Raw genomic sequence first — 17,780 nt, 5'->3', positions numbered from 1 at the left:
GGCTACCCACTCCAGTATTCTTGCCTGGAGAATTCCATGGGCTGTACAGTCCATGGAGTCACAAAGAGTCAGACACAACTGAGCAACTTTCAGTTCACTAAGAGCACATGGATGTGATGAGTTTGTGAAATGGATCAGAGATTGGTGATACTGTGCAGTCAGAACCAGAGCATCCATCAAGGGGAAAACTGGAATCAGGGACATGATCCAGGATATTCTTGAGTAATGGCAGGCAGTAAGTCTATGCTCTTCATATGTTCTCTGTACACACACACTAAATGAATTCAAGTCCTGATTTTGCCACTTTATAAAGATCCTCACTGAGCAAGGCTTGGTGAGATCCTCCATTTAGGTGACACCTAAAGATTTGACTTCAGGGCTACAAAGATTGAGAGCAATAATTATGTATTTATGTGGGTGGGCTCGCATGTGTCTTCATTCAAGAGCAGAGCATAACATAAAGCTGCGTGGTTTAACTTAAATTTTCTAGTACCATAACTATTAATGATCTATCTCAGATGTTCCTTCAGGAAGTTTTATATCCCTCAAAGCAACATTCTTAAAAAATTTGTAATTGAAGTATTATGAAGTATAAGACCAGATTCATTGAGCCTGATTTTTCTTCTTGCTGTTTTGCCTGTATAGAAGCTGGCAGTAGACTGCTGTCTAGAACAATTCTATGATGGAGGACATCCTACAGGTGGGAGGATTTTAATGGGAATCTGGTGTGGGGAATCCAAGGGTAGACGTTAGGAATCCCATGAATTTGGGGAGTGCTGACTTGTCCGGGCAAAAACTCTCAAAGTGATACCACATTTTTACCCACACATGGGCCATGTGTATGGTCAGCTCACCCAGCAAGTTGTTCTCTTGTTCTCTGTGCAGCCCTTGCTTGACCAGTGCCTGCTTCAGCTACACCCTACTCACATTGCTGACTTTCCTATGTACTTGCCTCAGGCCCCAGCTAATGAGTGTTCTAACTTTATTTATTTATTTTGAGAAGGTGGAGGTTATATTTGGGCTTCCCTAGTGGCTCAGTGGTAAAGAATCTGCCTGCAATACAGAAGTCTCAGGAGATGCAGGTTCGTTCCCTGGGTCAGGAAGATCCCCTGGAAGAGGGCATGGCAACCCACTCCAGTATTCTCGCCTGGAGAGTCCCATGGACAGAGGAGCCTGTGGGCTACAGCCCATAGGGTCATAAAGAGTCGGACATGACTGAGCGACGTCACTTTCAGTTTTCACTTTCATGCATTGGGGAAGGAAATGGCAACGCACTCCAGTGTTCTTGCCTGGAGAATCCCAGGGACGGGAGCCTGGTGGGCTGCCATCTATGGGGTCACATAAAGTCGGACACAACTAACGTGACTTAGCAGCAGCTGATTAACAGTGTTGTGGTAGATTCAGGTATATGTATGAATGTTCTAACTTTGGATCAGAACAGCTCTGCCATGATAGCTTAACAGCAGGGTGGTAAGGGGTGTGTCCTCTGCTGGTTTCTCTGGTAACTGGTGAACCAACCTGATGTCAATTCCCCCTCTGACTGGTAACCTCCCTCTCCTCCTTGGAAAGAATCTGCTGCCAAGTGTTCCACACATGGTGGGGTGTCACTCCAGGACCTTGGTCCAGGCATGTAAGCTCCCCTATCCATTAAACCACTGATGACTCTGTTGCTGACTCCGGGCCCTCTCTTCGGTCTTAAGGACTGGCAAGTGCAGGGCTTGTAGGTCTGTGAGGTGCAGCCCAATATCCTCTTATTCATAAGAAGAGTTTCCATCCACTAACCCAGAAATCAGTATAACTTTGCTGCTATCTGACCATGATTGTGTTCAGATTCGGGTTCTGTGCCTCCTTTGGGGTCTGACTTAGGCCAAAATGAAGGGGTGGGGCTGAGAAGTATATGTGGTTGTAGAGATATCAGTTAGTTTAAGACTAGACTTAGCAAGCAAAAATGCAGCACAACGGGCTTAATGTGAATTTCAGAGAAACAGTGAATACTGTCTTTAGCATAAGTATGTCCCAAATATTGCATGGGATGTACATGTACTAAAAAAAAAAAAAAAATTGTTATTTATCTGACTTTCAAGTTTAACTGGGACCTGTGTATTTATCTGATAGCTCTTATTTAGTTAGAACTTTAGTGGAAGAAGCTAAGGTTCTTAGCTTCTTGAAAGGTTGCCAGTTTCTCTCTAGATAATTGCTGAGACAGTTGTTTTGCACAGTGATATGCGATTGGCCCCCTTTAGATAATGACATATAAAGGAAAAGGGAGTATGCTCCCAGTATCCTGGGCTCCGTTTCACAGCAGCTTTTTGATGGCTTGTCACTCTTTTTAAGACCTCCTTGGTATGCTGAGAAGGTGGCAGAGTCGGAAGTGCGTGTGTTTGCATTGACCTAGGAGTTTCTGATGGAGAAGGAAATGGCAACCCACTCCAGTATTCTTGCCTGGAGAATCCTGTGGACAGAGGAGCCTGGTGGGCTGCTGTCCATGGGGTCGCACAGAGTCGGACCCGACTGAAGTGACTTAGCAGCAGCAGCAGCAGTCTTTGAGAGGAAAAGAATTAAGGTTCTCCAGTGCCTCTTATTGGAGTTTTCACATAAGTGAAGCCTGAATAATGGACTGTGGTGGTCCTGACTGACATCTTCGTAAGGAAATAAATCATCACCCCCACAGTGTCTCTTGGGCATAATGATTATTTTGAGCTAAAAACAGTCAAGGCCTAAATGACTTAGGAAGAAACTTTGAACTTCCTCTTAACTGCCTAAAATATTTATAATTTACATAGAGGATCTGTTCTGAAATAGAACCTTCACATCTGCAGAAAATAATTGCTGGGTGTGGTGCAGGAAACCGGTCAGGGCCTAGCCATCAGATTCCTCCTGCCTCCAGTTGTCTCTGTGGGGTCCTGCAAATGTCAACTTACCGAATATGTGTCTTCCCTCTCTTTGAAGTCTCAAACCATTGCCCCCAATATCCTCTTTTATTTTTAGCTGGAGATGGTATTTAAGGGAAGGGTTTTGGCCCTTTTAGTAAGTCACTTGATTTTCCTGGGTTTCTCTCACGTAGACGTGCTACTAAACTTTTGTTTGATTTTCTCCTGTTTATCTGTCTCGCATCAATTGAAGGTTTGCATTTTCTTCCCAAGAGTCCTTTCTGTGATGTTAGGTGGACTTCTTGGCACTCAACAAATTCATCAAGAACAACAGGCCAAGCACCATCATCATCTTAGTTACCAAGATCAGAAAGGATTGTTCTGCATGAATTCGGATACATTGCACCTTTTCTTATCCAAACTAGGATACTTAACGTATAAAAGGGGAAGCTAAAAATAATCAACAGGCACTAATTTTCCATAAGAGGTATCAAATGGGACTTAACCTGGGGAAACTGGCATGTATTGGCTTGGCACAAAAGTTCGTTTGACTTTTTCCGTACCATCTTGTACTTTCTCCCTAGACAGTCCTAGAAATTCTAGCTTGATTGGTCTGGAGTGGGGCTTCCAAAGCTTGGCAGGAGATTCCCATGAGCACTTGCTTGTAAATCACTAACTAGCATCTTCTTGAAGTCTTTTGCACTATGTCCAGTTTAGCCTCATGTCTTTTATACCCTGAAACCAGTGGTTGACGGTGGGTAAGCATCTGACTTCTGGATATTTGTGTTTTGTCCATAGTTGGTGTCATCCACTGCTTCTTCTGAGCCCTCTTGCCACCCTTCCTCTTTCCTTCCTGTCACTCTACAGATCAGAAGGAAAAATATGTATTTTTTGGCCATGTGCCACATGTAGGATCTTAGCTCTAAAGGCCAAGGAAATGCCATAGAAATGGCACCCTGTGCATTGAAAGTGTGGGATCTTAGTCACTGAACAGCCAGGAAGTCCTTACTGATCAGAAGGAAAAATCTTCTTATTTTTCTCTTAAGAGAATCAATTCTCAAGCAGTCTCTCTGGAACCATGACCTACCACAGAGAAAGTAGATTGAAAAATGATTGTGCCCTCTGGGAAGAACTCGTTAATTCATTCCTGACTTCAGGTTGTTTTCGTGAACAGCGATTAACAGCACATCCAATTAAAGTGAGCACTACGATTTGTGTGTGAAATTGCTCAGCTAGGCACTAACCACAGCATCCTAGCACCTCCGGTTTGACCAGGGATGGCACCTAACCATCAGCTCTTTCAAATGAGAGAAAATCCCATTTATTACTTAACTAGGAGTCAATCTGGTGACATAGGTCTTGTATATCACTTTTTATTGCCTTCTTATAAGAAACTGAACTAATTTGAAAAGTTCTGCAAATGATGTGGTGGTCAGAGTTACCCACACCATACCTGTGGTCTTGGAAGGGATGCTCCTCAGTCATCCACGTGTCATACGATGTGATGTCACTTATCCACTCAGAGGGTGTAAGATAAGGGTTGGCATGGGAACCCAGAGCAGCCATAGGCACAGCAGAAAAAATGACATGAGCCAATATAATTTCTTTCTCTAGAACTTTTCCTAAGGGCAGGGGATGGGGGAGTGGGGAGGAGCAGAATTTGAAGGTTGGAATGTAAGAAAGAATGGAGAGATTATGACTGGCCTTTTGCAACCCAAGGATATGAGTGGATCAGGAACTAAGAGCAAGCAGATATATGCTGCTGAGCACCAATACTGGTCTGTGTGCTTTTATTTACCACTCTGGGATAAGCAAAAAGAAAGGGAGGACGCTAAACTTTGGACTGTGAAGCAATTCAACATTACTGCTACTTCCAAACATATGATTTGTGTTTATCAAAATATTGGTCTATGACAGGTTAGAGAGTGGTGGGTGGGAGGCGTTCCCTAACCATATAAGAGTTTGACCAGCCCTGGGTTAGAAGCATGGGTTGTGGTATAGGAAGAAAGAACCACTGCATAAGCATAGAATCCTATTCATGGGGCTGAGTTTTTATTTTTATTTTTATTGGGGTATAGCTAATTAACAATGTTGTGATAGTTTCAGGTGAACAGCAAAGGGACTCAGCCATACATGTACATGTATCCATTCTTCCCTTAAACTCCCTTCCCATCCAGGCTACCACACAGCATTGAACAGAGTGCTCTGTGTTACACGGTAGGTCCTTGCTGGTTACCAGTTTTAAATGTAGCAATGCATACATGTCTATCTCAAACCCTATAACTATCTCTTCCCCTCTGGCAACCAGAAGTTCGTTCTCTCTGTCTGTGAGTCTCTTTCTGTTTTGTAAGTTCCTTTGCATAAGTTCCTTTTAGATTCCGCATATAAGGGATGTCATGTGATATTTCTCCTTCTCTGTCTGACTTACTTCATTCAGTATGACAATCTCTAGGTCCAGCCATGTTGCTGCAAATGGCATTATCTCATTCTTTTTAATAGTTGAGTAATAAAGTAATGCTCAAAATTCTCCAAGCCAGGCTTCAGCAGTATATGAACCGTGAACTTCCAGATGTTCAGCCTGGTTTTAGAAAAGGCAGAGGAACCAGAGATCAAATTGCCAACATCCGCTGGATCATCGAGAAAGCAAGAGAGTTCCAGAAAAACATCTATTTCGGCTTTATTGAATATGCCAAAGCCTTTGACTGTGTGGATCACAATAAACTGTAGAAAATTCTGAAAGAGATGGGAATACAGACCACCTGACCTGCCTCTTGAGAAATCTATATGCAGGTCAGGAAGCAACAGTTCGAACTGGACATGGAACAACAGACTGGTTCCAAATAGGAAAAGGAGTACGTCAAGGCTGTATATTGTCACCCTGCTTATTTAACATCTATGAAGAGTACATCATGAGAAACGCTGGGCTGGAAGAAGCACAAGCTGGAATCAAGATTGCCGGGAGAAATATCAATGACCTCAGATATGCAGATGACACCACCCTTCTGGCAGAAAGTGAAGAGGAACTAAAAAGCTTCTTGATGAGAGTGAAAGAGGAGAGTGAAAACATTGGCTTAAAGCTCAACATTCAGAAAACGAAGATCATGACATCCGGTCCCATCACTTCATGGGAAATAGATGGGGAAACAGTGGAAACAGTGACTTTATTTTTCTGGGCTCCAAAATCAGTGCAGATCATGACTGCAGCCTTGAAATTAAAAATCGCTTACTCCTTGGAAGGAAAGTTATGACCAACCTAGATAGCATATTCATAAGCAGAGACATTACTTTGCCAACAAAGGTCCATCTAGTCAAGGCTATGGTTTTTCTAGTAGTCATGTATGGATGTGAGAGTTGGACTGTGAAGAAAGCTGAGCGCCGAAGAATTGATGCTTTTGAAGTGTGGTGTTGGAGAAGACTCTTGAGAGTCCCTCGGACTGCAAGAAGATCCAACCAGTCCATTCTGAAGGAGATCAGCCCTGGAATTTCTTTGGAAGGACTGATGCTAAAGCTGAAACTCCAGTACTTTGGCCACCTCATGCGAAGAGCTGACTCACTTGAAAAGACCCTGATGCTGGGAAAGATTGAAGGCAGAAGGAGAAGGGGACGACAGAGAGTGAAATGGTTGGATGGCATCACCGACTCAATGGACATGGGTTTAGGGTTGGTGATGGACTGGGAACCCTGGCGTGCTGCACTTCATGGGGTCACAAAGAGTCGGATACGACTGAGTGACTGAACTGAACTGAACTGAATATTCCCTTGTATCAGTGTACCACATCCTCTTTATCCATTCCTCTGTCGATGGACATTTAGGGTGCTTCCATGTCTTGGCTATTGTAAACACTGACACGATGAACACTGGGGTACATGAATCCTCTTGGATCATGTTTTTCTTGAATGTATGCCCAGGATTGGGATTGCAGTCATATGGCAGTTCTGTTTTCAGTTTTTTAAGGAATCTCCATATTGTTCCCCATAGTGGCTATACCAGTTTACATTCCTACCCGTAGTGTAGGCTGGTTCCCTTCTTTCCACACCTTTCCAGAATTTATTTATGGATTTTTTGATGATAGTCATTCTGATCTGTGTGAGGTGATATCTCAGCGTACTTTTGGTTTGCATTTCCCTCATAATTAGCACGGAGAAGGCGATGGCACCCCACTCCAGTACTCTTGCCTGGAAAATCCCATGGACGGAGGAGCCTGGTGGCTGCAGTCCATGGGCTCCCTAAGAGTCCGACACGACTGAGCGACTTCGCTTTCACTTTTCGCTTTCATGCACCGGAGAAGGAAATGGCAACCCACTCCAGTGTTCTTGCCTGGAGAATCCCAGGGACAGGGGAGCCTGGTGGGCTGCCGTCAATGGGGTCACACAGAGTAGGACACGACTGAGGCGACTTAGCAGCAGCAGCAGCAGCATAATTAGCAATGTTGAACATCTTTTCATGTGCCTCCTGGCCATTTGTATGTCTCCTTTGGAGAAATGTCTCTTTAGGTTTTCTGTCCATTTGTTGATTTGGTTGTTTTGATGCTGTTAAACATCATAAGCTGTTTGTAAATTTTGAGACTAATCTCTTGTTGGTCACATAATTTGCAAATATTTTTTCCTATCTGTGGGTTAACTTTGCATTTTGTTTATTTTTTCCTTTGCTGTGCAAAAGCTTTTGAGTTTAAGTAGATCTGTGGGGTTGAGTTTTAATGAAGATTCATGTAAGTAGTATTGCTGAAATGCTTTACGTGGATCATCCCACTGTCCTATCCAGTTCTTCTTGGGGTCTGGTTTATTGATGGGCTTTCTGACATTTGGGTAAATTTCTATTCCTTGCAACTAGAGAACTGAAGAACGTTTTTAAAAAGCAAAGAAAGAAATTATCTTTGAATTGTGTTGGGTGTTCTAATTTATTATATAAGAGGATTAAGAAATACCTTTTGATTTTTTCTTTTTGTGTTTTGAGTTGACATACCATTTTAGATTAGAAATGCACAGTTTGCCAATTTATTGATTTAATGATGGAAGTGTTTCATGGACTGGTGACCCCAAAGGAAGTCAGCTAGACAGCAGGGAGGAACTATATGGGCCCAGCACAGTCATTCAGGGCATAACATGAGTTTGTAGTTGCTCTTACCCTGACACTGACCCCTGGGCAATGTATGCCCTCTAGGTGATGTTGCAAATATGAACAAAGTTATCATCAAATAATTCTGCTGGGAGTTTCTCCTCTTTGCTTGTCAAAAAAAGGGTGGAGTCCCTGGAAGGTGGAGTCCCTGGAAGGGTGGAGTCCCTTAACAGAGACATGAATGCAGGGAACACTGAACTCCAGGAAACTGTAAGGGAGACCTGATACCACAGCATTATTTGTAGGGTGGTTTGCAAAGGTTCACCTTTCCATGGAGGAGGTGAGTGATTGTGGACTACAATCTAGAAAGACAGTGAATGCAACATCTAAAGCATGGGGATGGCAGAGATGCAGATAGGAGCTCAAATCATAAGTGAGGCAATTCTACACATTTTCCTATCCTTTGAACCAAAAAAATCGGAGACATTCATAAAGATCCAAGTAGGAGGAAGGGCTGACATCCTGTTATTTTTCAAGCAGTACTCGATCTGTTGTATCCATAGAATGTTGTAACTCAGGAACCAGCTGTATTATATTGGTGATTTCGTTTTGGGGAAAGTAGAATATACAGACTCAGCCAGAAAGAAGGGAGTTGGGGAAGTCTTAGCTGTGGGTGTGAGGATAAAGTTAGGAAGGTAGACTGGGGCATCAATAATTGAGAATCACAGATGCCAGACTCAGCAGCCTGAATTCATCCTATAGGTTAGAGGAGCCACTGAAGATTACAACAAAGTAGAATAATTAGTGGAAGGGCAATTATACAATATAGATTTAGGTTGATCCTAGAGCAGTGTGTGGGAAGGTTTATACAGAGGGGATCTGGTGTGAAGTCTTGTAAAACAAGTAGGAGCCTTCATCAGGAACGTGAAAGAGAGAAAGCTAAGGAACGGATATGAGAGACATTAAGAAACCAAATGTTGATAAGATAGAGGATTTATTACATATCTATATGAATAACTTAATCACTTTAATCTCTTGTGCTTACTCTAATTGTTATTTGCAATATATATTAGGCTACAGTTCAGTTAGTCAATATAGAGAGTGAGTTAAATAGATCTCAACATATCCTTCAAGAGTTCTAAATATAAGCAGGCAATCACATAAACATATGCTGTAAAAGCTGTAAAATCTCTTTGAAAAAAAATTTATTGGGAAAAGTCAGATTAAAATAGTAGACATTCTGAGTTATAAAATGTTTTAAAAGAAATGTAGTCTTATTGCCTTCAAACTTAAATATATAGATCTAGGTGTCTTATGTTAATATTATACCAAAGAGGTTTTATTGTAATTAACAGCTAAATTTTTTATGATGAATTTAATCTTAATACGCAATGTTCTTCTAAGGAATATTTTAAAATCATAATTTTGTAAACCCTTGTCTAGACAATTAAAAACAATTTTGGATAAACTTGATCTTAATTTAAAAGGGCCTTAAATAAGTGATTATATTTTATGCAAGAGTAGGTAATTTGGGAATACAGAGAACAATATAGAATGTGGCAATAGAATATCAGCATTTTGATAGTCTATCAAACTATCTGGGCAGAGATGCTGGACGAGGAGAAATTCAAGGAGTTATTTCCATTGTGGGAGAAGTAAAATATTATAGGCTTGAGCTCTGGACTCCCGTATAATGCTGTATATGGCTTTATGGTGGCTTTGATAAAGCAGGACATTAAATCTGAAAGTTGAATCAGGTATTTGAGGTCTCTCTGAAAGAAGGGCAGATGTGGAAATCCTCTAAGGTATACTTTTAAGGATAATTGGAAGAATGCTTTCTAGAACTTCTTCCATCTTCAAAACAGTTAGTTGCTCAGTTATGTGAGACTCTTTGCGACCACATGGACTGTAGCCCACCAGCCTCCTCTGTTGATGGGATTTCCCAGGCAAGTATACTGGAGTAGGTTGCCATTTCCTTTTTCAACCATCCTCCAAAGTGTTGCTATTTGCTGTTCCAAAATGAGAGGCAATTTCTTTAAGTTTCTTACTTTCCAGGAAGTAGGTGTATGGTAACACTGAGCTCTCCATCAGTTGTTTGTGAATCATATTAGATGCTTTGTTTTTGTTTGTAGGGAAGTGAAGTCGGGGGCTTACCTTGAAAAGAGATAGGAACACATTGAAAGGAGAAAAAATGCCTTGCATGGGCAGAAGAGTCTCCCTAAGCGTGTAGTCAGCTTCATAATTTGCACATTTGATGGCAATTATTTTACTTATCAAAGTGTCAACGCTTCCTGATTTTCAGGTGCAGCTAGTATCTAATCTACCTCAGTTTAGATTTGCACTAAAGATGACAAGATGAAGCTTAGATGTTACAGATTTCCTGAGCCTATAATCTACTAAATCTTCCATACTCTATATGATCACACCAATTCTTTTAAAATTATGACCTGAGCAGGGAAAAAGAAACCTGAAAAAGAGTCATGGAACACAACGGACAGTGGATTTAGGCACAGTTCTTAGGGCCTAGACTGACACTCAACTAAGGAGAAGTCACCAGCTCCAGAGTACGGAGCCTTCATGACACATCCATAGAAGGATTTCAAAGTTGCTATGGACCAGAGTCTGCTGCCTTCTTCCTGTTATTCTCTTTTCCCCATGGGACCATTTACGGTCGGTATTCTGTCTGAATTTGATCCACTGTGTATTGACTATGTGTGGGTCAGTTAACATATAACTTAGTTCCTAGGCTTCTGGATCAAGAGGAGCTATATCTGTACACATGTGGAGATATTCGCAAGATTTAGACCTTGACCCTAATGTCATATTGGTTTGTCTCTCTTGAGAGAGGTGATGAATACATTTTATATGTAGAAGGAGAGAAATACAGTCACATAATACAGACTACGGTTGACTGTATTATTGTCCTCAAATATTTATTGCCTTTTGCGGGGAGGATTATGCCTTCCCATTACATCTGCATCATGTTTGGTCATGTTACTTGACTTGAACAAGGGAATATGAGTAGAAACAGGAAGCTATTTCCTTCTCTCAGGAAATCGTTTCCTCATTAGCTTATGTTCCAGGACAAAAAGACCTGTGGTAGATTGGGTCATGAGGTAGGAAGGATATGTAACAATCAAGAATTAGACTTTTCTTGTTATATGTTCCTAAGACTATGGGTTCATTTGTTATTGCTGCATAAGTTAGCTAAGTTGATTGAGTCTCTCTCTTTTTCTCTATGTTTTGATTTTTTAAGGCAACATTTTGATCATAGGGCATCCTGTATTTTTCCTCCTAACTTTAATTTGAAACATTTAAGAAAATTCAGCAGTGATCTTCAAAATACAAAGACAAATCAACTTTTTGTTCTTAAATCAGCTGAAAAGTTAGGTGCAGGAATGTACATAGACAAACAAAGGTGCTCTGAAAGAGACGCTGGCAGTCATTTGGGGTTTTCCACCTTAACTTTTTCCAGGTGATAGTTGGATTTATATCACGGCTTTATGAGTTAATTAAAATTAGTCTAATTTAAGAGAATGATAAAACTCTTGTTGGTTTTTCAAAGCACTTCTGACTTTTAATGCATTCTTTTATCACTTGTATTCCAATAATTACAATTTGTCACCCAAAATGGTGGGCAGCGCAGAGAGCTTGAACATTCTTCCTCCAGTTCTTGTTACTCTTATTTTTTTCTCTTTCTTAAAATAAGAGAAAATCTACTTATTGACTTAAAAGGATTAAGAAAAATATATTTAAAGAAGTATCAATAGATGAAGCGCACGTGCTTTAAAAAATCTGTGCTATGACTTTTAATGGTTTCTTAAATTTAGTTTTAAACATTAGTGAAACTGACATTTCTGTGGCCTTTGAACTAGGCTCTGGCTTTCCAGGAAAAGTAACTCAGATCGGGCTACTTATGGCAAGTAAATGACTTAGAGGAAGACTTTTAACAATTCAGAGCCTGTCAAACCAAAGACATCATCTTAAATGTTTTTGAAAAGATTTTAATTTTACTATTCCTGTCCATGTGGGAAAATAAAGTTCATGGGAGAAATGCCATTATTTTAAACTTACAGAAAAATTCTGTCAGACCTTCTGTAAGCTCCCTCATCAAGATAAAGTTTGAGAACTGGGAATTATTCCTTAAAGAAGAATCAACCAGAAAAATATGTGAATTTATATTTCTTCAGAATATAACTCAATAAATAATTGCTCACTCAATAATTTACTTATTGACTTTTATTTTTAAGCATTTATATCATATATAACAGTATAGACAAATGCAACAAAAAGCAAAATATAATGTGATTAGAAATAGCTTAATGTAAGTCAATTTCCTTTCAATAATTTTAGGACAGATAGTGAATTTCGATTTTTTTTTTTTTGGTAACAGTAACTCTTCATTCCAAAGTGTTGATGAATCTATCTGTCTCTTAACTTGCTCTGAAAGGCATGTTATCTTGGTTTTGGATTTAAGTTTATGAAGTGATGTTTCCTAGTTTCATAATAAACACTTTATTTCCAAGGAACTCAATCAAAAAGGATAGTATATATTTACATTTCAGTTCCTAAAAATTCCTTTAGATGTCTCTGTTTCGTGTTTCATCAGAATGAATATTGCAGGCCACTGGGAAAGACATTGCCTGAAGCTGGCTTTCTAACAAGTTGAATTTGTCCTTTAAGGACAAACATGGCTCATTGAAAACAATTTAACAAAGTTAATGAAAGAAAAATATGGATGATGACATGCAGATACATCATTACTACTTCATAATATTTATAAGCCAAAAAATCATCTTTATTGCAAAGATGGCCTTTTTTACTTAGCTTGCAGGCATTTCTGTTGCATAATACAATTTTAATAATCTTTGGTTTTATAATACAACCTGTATTTTTATTAGAGGATAGCCATTCAAGCTAAAATAACAAAAAATAGATCCACAGAGCTCTTTATCCTATGACTTATCTTTTTGAAGGATATAAAATATTGAAATGACTCTGCTTTATTACAAATGTGTGTAACATATCTCTTAGAAATTTAAACATTCTAGCAAACAGTGATGTGTTTGGGAAGGGAAAAGGGCCTCTGAAAATATTGTTAGACTTGTAGTTAAATGTGGATTAAGTACACTTACTTTACCTTCTTTCTTTACCAAATCCCAACTGAAATGATATTAAAGCAATAAAAAGATGCTTGATTCAAAAAACAAGGAGAAAATGAGGTTTTTAAAACAGTCACTAAAATATCGGTAGATGGAAGAACAAAGTGGAGACAGCTAAAAGGCTGCCCTACAGATGGAGGGCAACAAGAAGCAGGTTGCAGAGCTCCAGAAGGCGCTAAGGACCTCTGAAGGAAGAAGTTGTGGAGGAGACAAAATTAAAAGGCTTGATGAAAGTCGTGTATAAAGAGCATTTTATTCCTCGCGACACTGCCCACAATGCCAGTGAACTCCTTCCCCAAGCCTTTGTAAAAGATAGATTTGTTTCCTGTAGAAACTGAACCTAAGAAAGTTTGAATTTGGGGACATCAGAAACAGTAGAATAAAAGATGTGGTAATATAAGAATGAAAGAGGACATAAGTGAACATCTAAATATTATATAATGATGAAGGCTTTGGCCTTCTTCCCTCCCTCAGCATGCAGAATGTGGGCAGTGGTGGTTTAAATCAAATACACAGATACTGGCAGATTTCTTTTCCAAGAATTTGACTGGCTAAAGAGGAAAAAAAAAGTCTACATTTTTCTGATATTTCTGTTTCAGAAAAGCAATGAAACCCACCAACTGGATTGGTCTGCCACTCAAAATGTGACTATATAACCAAGGACTGCTGGAAATATGAAGAAAGCATCTCATATGAAAGTTAAACATGAGAACAAGATGAAAGGAACTCAGAAGAAATAAAGTCAATGTATAAGCAGATAAAAAATGATAACATAAAGAATCATTAATATTCTTAGGGACTCAGGGAATATATTTTATCTTTGAAGCAATAACAGGAAGTTATAAAAAAATTCAGAGAATAAGAAAGTCATAAGAAGTAAAAATATTTTTAGCAGAAGTAGAAAGTTTAACAGAAGTATAGAAGATAAAATGAGGATATTTGCAAAAATTAGAACCAAAAGTGAAACATAAAACAAATAGAAAAATTTAAATTAGTGGAACAAGCAAGGGCAAAACGTTCAACTACTAGGCCTTGGAGAAAAAGAACAAAAACAAAAAACAAAGGGAGATAAAACCTTAAATAAAAACTATGAGAAGATTTGTAAGTATTTGAAGCAAAGAATTTCTAGGTCCAAAGGGTCTTGTGAATCTTCAGAAATGAGTAATAATAAAATGTACATCAACAAACAATATCATGACTTTTCAGAACCTTAAGCATCCAAAGTGTAAGTCTTAGTTGTATAGTGTAGTGCCCAGTCGTGTCCGACTCTCTGTGACCCCATGGACTGTAGCCCACCAGGCTCCTCTGTCCATGGAATTTTCCAGGCAAGAATGCTGGAGTCAGTAGCCATTCCCTTCTCCAGAGGATCTTCCCAACCCAGGGATTGAACCTGGGTCTCCTGCATTGCAGGCAGAGTCTTTACGATCTGAGCCAAGAGGATCCTAAAAGCAGTCAGAGAGAAATTACAGGTCATACTTGAAAGGTGGTCATCAGACAATGGGCAGTTCCTTCAAAATCCTGAGGCAAGACGAATTACGATCTAGAATTCCAGACTTAACCAAGTTATCAATCAACTGTGAATGCAGAGTATTATTTTTAGATGTGAGGGATCTCAAAAAATGGCTCTTCTGCGTACTGTCTCTCAGGACGTTACCAAGAGAGAGTGCTCCACTAAAAACAGGAATCAGTAGTATGTTATATATGAAGCTTGTTAAGGAAGTAAATCCTTCTTCACAAGAAAAACAATTTTTTTTCTCTTTCTATTTCTTTTATTTTCTGTCTGCATAGACGATTTGTTGATTTGTTCTTGTTCAGTGGCTCAGTCGTGTCTGACTTTTTGCGACCCCAGGAACTGCAGCAGGCCAGTCTCTTCCCTGTCCTTCAGCATCTCCAGGAGTTTGCTCAAACTCATGTCCATTGAGTCAATGATGCTGTCCAGCCATGTCATACCCTGTTGACCTCCTTCTCCTTCTGCCCTCAATCTTTCCCAGCATCAGGGTCTTTCCAACTAGTTGGCTGTTCGCATCAGGTGGCCAAAGTATTGAAGCTTCAGTTGCAGCATTAGTCCTTCCAATGAATATTCCGTGTTGATTTCCTTTAGGATTGACTGGTTTGATCTCTTTGCTGTCCACGGGACTCTTGAGAGTCTTCTCTAGTACCACAACTCAAAAGCATCCATTCTTCGGCACTCAGTCTTCTTTATGGTCCAACTCTCACATCCACACATGACTACTAGAAAAACCATAGCTTTGTTGGCAAAATGATGTCTCTGCTTTATAATATGCTGTTTAGGTTTGTCATAGTTTTTCTTCCAAGCTGATGTAAGATGATGGATGTTCACTAAACTTGTGGGCATCATTTCATGATACATGTAAGTCAAATCATCATGCCATACACCTTAAACTTGTACAATACTGTTTGTTAATTATATCTCAGTAAATCTGGAAGAACAAAATGAGGCATCAGACAGAAAGGAAGGAAGCCCATGGATCTGGAGCAAAGGACTACAAAACAAAAGTGAGGTGAAAGGCCTGTCTAGGTGATGGTGAAGGGAAGTCCCCACCATGAGAAAACTAAGTCAGGAAAAGAAAATTAGCTCAGAGGCCTTCAAGAGGTTGGCTTGTGAAGTATTTAAAAACAGACCTGATATATTGCCAGCTGTGCCTTTGACAGTTGAAAATTATGCTTTGACCAAGTGCAAGTCAAGGATGTAATCAAAACAATATTTTTGTCTTCCATTGTCCCTTTACAGCTTTTTTCAGTGTCTTCTGGATAAATTCCCAGAGGTCCACATTGCTAACTGGCTCACTCTTAGAAGATAAAAAGTTCTAGAGGCAGTAACATATTTGGAAAATGTCAGAGTGATGGGCAATCACCATGTGCTTTCAGCAAAACCTTATTAGAAAGAAATGATCTCAGGAAAGAATTGGTAATTTGAAAGCAGAAATGAAAGTAATTAGAGAAAGACCAGAATTTTTTTAAATTTTTTTATTTTTTACAATTTCCCCAAGTTTGTAAATCATTTTTTTCTCCTTCTCTTTTTGCACAAAGATAGATTGCATTTCCCAGCCTGTCTTGCAGAGAAGTCATATGAGTGGGTTCTTCCCAAAGGAATGTAAGAAGAAATGATTTATGATACTTTGGGGACTGGGTGCTAAAAATTTCCAATGTAAGAAGCTTTGCATTCTTTCCCTTTCCGGCAGACTCATGGAAAAATAAACTTGGTGGCCCAGGAAGCCACATGTTAGTGATAGTGGAGCCAGAAAGTGGAAAGAAATTGGGTCTCTGAAGCACTGCTTGTTGCTTGGAGTGGAGCTCCCTGCCGATCAAGAACAGACATCTCATGTGGTCAAAAAATAAACTTCCGTTGTCATGCTATAGCCAAAAAAATTAGCAAAACCATTCTCTGGAGACTTGTACGTGACCATTTATCTACTCAGCTCATAGTTTTAGGGAAGGTTTGGAAAATGTCAGAGTGGTGGGCATCATCATGTACTTTCAGCAAAGTCTTATGATCTCAGGAAAGTCTTTTGATCTCAGGAAAGAAATGATCTCAGGAAAGAACTGGTCATTTGAAAGCAGAAATGAAAGTGATTAGAGAAAGACCAGAAATTTTTTAGTTTTTAATTTTAACACCAAAAACATTTTGTACTGGAGTATAACCAATTAGCAATGTTGTGATAGTTTCAGGTAAAAGACCAGAAATTTGAGCTCTTGAATTTTAGACTTTCGATTTTAAATATGCTCTCAATATGTAAATTAGAGTATTTGTTCCCAGACTATAACTAAGACTCGGCCTGTAGTTTAACATTCAGTGTCCATTCCCTACCTGGGGAGGATCTGCTGCTTTCAGTGGGAAAAGAGGCAGTGTTTTTACTACTCTTTCTGCCACCTATCTGCCATTTTTGAGCTATTATTACTGATGTTGTAGATTATGGGAATGGAGTTCAGTGGAAGGAAGGGAATAGGGGGCAGAGAATTCTATACCTGCCCTGGTTTGTTTAAGATTGGCAGATGTTTGGAGCCAGTTTTCCCCTTTTAGCTGCCTTGGTGGTTCTGCAGTGTAGGCATACCCTTTGAGCTTGTCTACTCAGTCCTGAGTTTAGGGAACCACTCTACTGTCTCTTCCTGTTAGAAATAAACTACTCCTTACTGATAGTCCTCTTGATCAGGGCTACAGATGGCTCAAGGCCAGCTCTTTCTGTGGGGTCTACATCTCCTCTACCAAAAATACTTTTAATTTACTCCACTGCCCTAACAGCTCATCAGCTACCCCTCTTGCCTTTCATTAAAGCTTGCTTATTGGAAGAAAAGCTATGACAAACCTAGATAGCATATTAAAAAGTAGAGATATCATTTTGTCAACAAAGGTCCAGAGAGTCAAAACTATGGTTTTTCCAGTCATCATGGACAGATGTGAGGGTTGGACCATAAGAAAGGCTGAGCACGAAGAATGCTTTTGAACTGTGGTGCTAGAGAAGACTCTTACGAGTCCATTGGACAGCAAGGACAGTCAATCCTAAAGGACATCAACCTGGAATATTCATTGGAAGAACTGATGCTGAAGCTCCAATACTTTGGCCACCTGATGCAAAGAGCTGACTCATTGGAAAAGACCCTGATGCTGGGAAAGATTGAGGGCAGGAGGAGAAGGGAACAGCAGAGGATGAGATAGTTGGATGGCATCACTGA

Source organism: Ovis aries, chromosome 17 (genome assembly GCF_016772045.2).
Source record: "Ovis aries strain OAR_USU_Benz2616 breed Rambouillet chromosome 17, ARS-UI_Ramb_v3.0, whole genome shotgun sequence".
Classification (NCBI taxonomy): Eukaryota; Metazoa; Chordata; class Mammalia; order Artiodactyla; family Bovidae; genus Ovis; species Ovis aries.
The sequence above is the reverse complement of the archived record's forward strand: the minus strand, read 5'-3'. Positions refer to the sequence as shown.